The 5,719-nt window shown below is 35.4% G+C and overlaps 1 long non-coding RNA gene across 1 annotated transcript; it reads right to left on the bottom strand.

Moving 5' to 3' along the window:
• Positions 1-3,865: 3,865 nt before the first annotated feature.
• LOC119986652 lies at positions 3,866-5,207 on the bottom strand. The gene is made up of 3 exons (XR_005465309.1): positions 5,051-5,207; positions 4,048-4,093; positions 3,866-3,964 (listed from the first exon to the last, which is right to left on the bottom strand). It is a non-coding gene; the product is annotated as an uncharacterized LOC119986652 (long non-coding RNA).
• Between the last annotated feature and the right edge of the window lie 512 nt (positions 5,208-5,719).

Below are 5,719 nucleotides of genomic sequence, written 5' to 3'. Positions count from 1 at the left end.
ATCCTGCAGCGCACAACCATAGCTAGTTTTAGAATCAAAACTTCACTATAGAAATCACGTAAATAGTAAAAAGGAAAAGAAAAAAGTGTAAAAATATTGAAATAGAGGATTACTGTTACGTCGACCAAATAGTATTGTGAGATGTGTAATTAGACAAAACAGCCACGGAAAATTCGATGCAAAACCCAAATCCAAATCTACATATCATTGAGAAGAGGACCACAAAGTCCCAAACTATACAGCCAACTAAACGACAAACACACAGACAACAATAACCAAAAAACAATCACAGATCTCTAATTAAATCATAGAGAGAAATAATTTGACAAACTCAAACCAAACGAACCAAAGAGCAGACAATTGACAAAGACCCAAGGAAAACATAGCACCAAACACCAAAATATATAAATCAAACCTGAATTCTCCAATATATATCTCCAAAAGATGAATCGAACACAAACCAATCGAACGGCTTCTTCCTATGCCACACTAACGTAGCTGACGATGACCACCAAATTGAACAATAGACCGTGGCAAATTTAAGCTGCAACCAAAGCAGAGGAAAGAACTCGTTAACCCAGTTGAGAGAGAGCATGAAGATGAAGAAGAGGAAAAGGTTGCAAGACAAATTGCGTAGAAGCCGCCAATAACCCATAAAGAAAAGTAGATGCAGGACATAGTCGACGAAGCCTAGGCGATGACGAAGAGAAGAGAGAGGTTGAAGAAACGTGGAAACCACGTCGATCACCAGTACAAAGACATCAAAAGCAGATTCATGCACCGAGAGGTCGAGCATCAGAGAAATTTCTATGGTTTTCTTTTTGTCTTTTGCAAGCATTTGGTAAAAACAACAAAAGACGATGTCGGTTCCCTTGGATACATCATGGAAAGGGCTCGAAAACGGTGTCGTTTTGATCACCCAGGAGCCCACAAAAAGGCAACCACTCCCGCGAGTACATAAAAAGCGCTGGACTCGCCGTAGAATTCTGAGAAATCTTTTAGTTTTAGAATATATAATAGATATTCGATATATACATACACGTGTCTCATTTATTTTAATTTTTATAAATACATATATATCCACCAAATGTGTATAACCTGATTGTATTATATATATATATATATATATATATATATATTTATAATCGTATGAAGTAGCAAAGATAATGGTCCATGATTAAGATATGTTGGACAATTTTGGAAAACACTAAAAAAATGGATTACATTTTCATTTTGTAAACCAAACACCCTAGTAGGATTACCTTATAATCGTATTACTGCAATTGGATTACTTGTAAATGGATTATAATTACTATCGCATTACATTAAACCAAACAGGCCCTAAACACAATCTGCCCACTCCAAATAGTTTTGCCTTGTTGGCCCCATATTTATAATTTGTCTATCTATATAAGCTGAATTTCTAGTTTGCCCACACAATAGAAAAACATCAAATTTTGATCAATAATTGTTTTCAAACCCAATGGTGAAATAGGAAACTTCCAAGAATATTTACCCAAATAAACTAGACCGCCATAATGATTTCAAAACCTAATCAAAAGAAGGAAGTTTTCAAAAAAACTTACTCATAATGAATTAAGATGTCAAACAATCAAACAATGGGCCGAAATTGTTTAGGGCATATCAATGCTAGTGATGTAATGAATATTTGTATAACTATCTAGTAATTGAAATTGTTTTTTTTAAAAAAAATTGAAGTATCAACTAATTGGTTTCTTGATTCATGTTGGTGAATTTTGGCTTTCCTCGCAAACTTTATTCATGGTCAAATCTATCCATGAGGAACAAGGTTTAATGATCGAAACATTCTGACCGTTCATTGAGTAGTTCGTTTCTCTTAATAATATGTTATGCTCTGACCCCTCTTGACTATTAACCCGCAAACCCCCTATTCGGGAAACACAAATATTATAAAATTTTGAGTTTAAGGGTAAGTCAGTTGGTAGCTTAATCCTGCCTTAGAAGTAGAGGTCATGTGATTCAAATCCCACCGGATAAATATGGGTAGAGTTTTCTTATATATTTACTCATGTGGGACTTATGTGTATATATCTTTATATATATAATATCATTCTCAGGTAAGAACGTTTTTATTTTAGATTTAAGAGTAAATCGGTAGGTAGGCCATCCCACCTTGGAAGTTGAGGACATGTGATTCAACTCTCACCAGATGAATAAAGGTGGAGTTTTCTTGTGTATTTACTCATGTGTGCCTTATGTGTACATCTTTACATATATACTCGGGTGAGGACATTCTTTTTTTTTTTTAAATCCTAAACCGTTCACCTTAATATCATAGTTTTGAAACCCAGACCGGCCCGCCAGTTCGACCGTCAAACTCGAGAACCGGTGGCCTTTATTACTAGTATTTTATCATTGAAGCATTGAATCGTCGCAAACCACAAGTTAAACCACAAAACTCATCAAACCCATGAATTGCCGGTTTGATTAAAATCTGCTGGTAGGGCTTAGTGGTAAAGGAGGCTGACGCACTCATTGAAAAAGGAGGAGTTGCTTTCATAAAGTCATTGCCTCGTCAAGTTTATGTCCTTTTTCGATGTGAGATTCTTACTGCTAAGAATTACCTTTTTTTTATAGTAAATTGTACAAACGTCTTTTGTCATCCTTCCGATGTGGGATTTGTTTGACAAAGCTTTTACTGCACTCAAAACTCGTCAATTTTTCATCTCCTGCATAAATACTTTTTGTAAGTGTAGGACCAAACCATACCAGGCATGAGACAACAATATATAACTGATTGTTTTTATATTTATTATTTAATCAAAAACCATAATCACGTTGGCAAAAAGACGAATTGTTATTTGGATAATAATAATATACTCAATATCCATTTTATCTATTGGTAGTATATAACTACTAGTGTGTAACCCATGGATTGATGCGGGGAAATTTTTCTCTTAAGTCGCATTTTTCTATCCATGTATTTATATCCACTCCACTTTCCTATATCTTATTCTCTTCACTTCTCAATCAATGTAGATATAAATAATTTTAGTGTTTGTGTGCAAAACCTATAGCAAATCAGCAAAAACAAACAAAAGTGATTGAGAATCATATATGTAATGAATTTCCAGAGAGTATGCATTCAATCAATTTCGATAGAAATATGTATGTCTATCTTAGGTGGTACCAAAATAAACAAAAATGGCTTTACCAAGTGCACCAATCTCCCATTCCACTTGCCCAAATTGATTTTCAAATTGAAAAGCAGGAATTGCGCACAAGACAGTTGTATTCTCCCCACCAAGTGAATAGAGTTGTCTAGAAGAAAGTGGGAGGACTTAATCGAAGAGAAAAATAATGAAACAGTAAAGGCTATATTAAACACAAAATAAGCAAGAAATTCACCACAGTGCTAAAACACTAAATTTTTGAAACCCTAACCAAGGCAAAACTGCTTCATGAACCACAAAATTATCAGAAATTGATGAACAACAAAACTATCAAAAATCAAAAATTGTTGGGGTTCTAACAAGAGAGTACAACATGGATAGACCAATACAGGTAAATGAACAAAACCTAATGTCCATAAGCAATATGGTCATGCATAGACCAACCCAACAAAACCTAATGTCCATATAGATTCATTTTAGTACCATAACTAAGCATCTTATCATCCATTAACGATAGTATTTAACAAATTTGATATTATGTTGTCCATGGACTATTTGAGTCTGGAATATTTATGATAGAAGTATATTTTAGAAAAAATAGATGTCAAGACCTAAACTCAACATTGATGTTATTGCATGAATAAGAAGATATGATGAACAAAACTGGATAGGATTTGAGATGTAGCAATTACCACTTGAAGAAGATCCCATTTCACTGCTAGAGCTCCTTCAATTACTTGACCTACTTACATTATCACCTCTTTTTCTCCCTTGAACAAGTAAGGAAGATGGGTCATTCCTTCCATATGCTGAGAAAAAAATTAAAAATATAATTTAAAAGGCTACTCACACACTCAATTACATATTTATTCTTGTTTTATAAAAATATTACCTATGACCATTCTTTTTCGTGTCTCTGCCACAACTGGGGCTAGGAGCTAAAAAGAAAGAATCACAACAATATATTCAGTAACTTCTCAGGAAAAGGTTTCACATGAGAATGTATGATGTAAGACTTTACTTGGTGTTTTAGCCTCTGTTATTGCTTGTGAGGATGCCATTATATGTACATCTTGCCCTTTTGGCTTATACGTAATTGCATTGCTAACTATAAACATGAGCAATAGAAATCCAACAATCTACTCCGGATAGTTCACCTACCTTTATGACACGACTCTATCGCCTCTTCCAACAAAACCCCCTCTGGGAGTGCCTTCACTACCACTACCCAAATATAAAACGAAAGGCATAGCATATTGAAGAACAAAAATTAGAAGATCAAAGTCTTACTGATTTGTTTGCAGAAGTAGTGAAGCAAAGATGCAACCAAAATTACATGCACAAATGAACATGAAGGAGCAACAGTAGATTCCAACAAACCCACAAAATAGGGCTTTTTTAATGGCTGATGCTGAAAGCTTCCAAGAAATCATTGTTGTAACATCCGTGACTAAGAGAAGAAAAGGGTTGCGGCTGGGGTGGGGAAGAAGTTTTATTGTTTTCTCATGGTCAATTGGGTCTTTCCCTCTCTTCTTGACACTCCTGTTAAGCAATTGAGTATGTACCTGATTTCTATTCAGGTTTTAGGTCTGTGGTATTAGCATATTGAATTAAATCAGGACATTCTACAAAGCTCAGAGACATAGAAGAACTATGTACAGGAATAACAACATCGACCCACAAAACCCAGGGAAGAACAGAGATAGAGAGAGCTGCAACACAATTGTAACAGTAAAATTATCGACATAAAGAAGAAATCATAACATGGCAAACTAAAATCAACTATCAAAGACAATTTATCAACCCCGCCTAACACCCGCACCAAAAACCTCTAAAATCCCTAGAGAGAGAGTCGTATGGAAGAAAATTGGTCTGATCAAAGCCATAAAACTCACCAAGCGTTCATGATCTGCCTTCTTTGGCTTTGCCAAACTCTGGATCTGAAGATTGGTCACACCAACGATAATCTGCAAACAAATCAGACACCTACAAAGATGCCTCCTCTAAAGATCTTCCCTCGTCTCACACCCGTACTAAAGCTTGACAGACCAACAGAAGAAAACCAGGTTGATTAGAAAGGAAGAAATACGTGGAGATTAGAAAGCAAGAAAGAAGTAGATGCATGAATTGCAGGACATATTGCACAGGTCAAAAGCAACACCCACACGAAACGAAAACAATGGTTTTGTCCGCATTTGGTTTCGTCTTCATACACGAAACAAAGAAGACTGTGGACAATAGCAGGAAACCAATTAGTGAACTCAAAACCAATCGCGAGTAGAATAAACAGTCCCAATTCGCCACAAAAATCCGCCTAAACTTTGGCTTTTAGAGTAATATAGTATATCTATATATACTAGTGTCCGACCTGCGCATTGCCCCGGGATGTCTGTAATAAAATGTCAGTAACGTTTTTCCTATCTTAGTTAAAATATGACAATGAAGTTGAGTATCACACTCCAGCCAGAACGTTTAGACATCTTCACAGGTCCAATGCTTTTTAATAGACCTCATTTATGCATGAAAGGAAAAAAAAATTGTGTTATGTTCCATAAATTGTTCCT

The sequence above is a fragment of the Tripterygium wilfordii genome, chromosome 20, assembly GCF_013401445.1.
Source record: "Tripterygium wilfordii isolate XIE 37 chromosome 20, ASM1340144v1, whole genome shotgun sequence".
Classification (NCBI taxonomy): Eukaryota; Viridiplantae; Streptophyta; class Magnoliopsida; order Celastrales; family Celastraceae; genus Tripterygium; species Tripterygium wilfordii.
The sequence above is the reverse complement of the archived record's forward strand: the minus strand, read 5'-3'. Positions and strand labels throughout refer to the sequence as shown.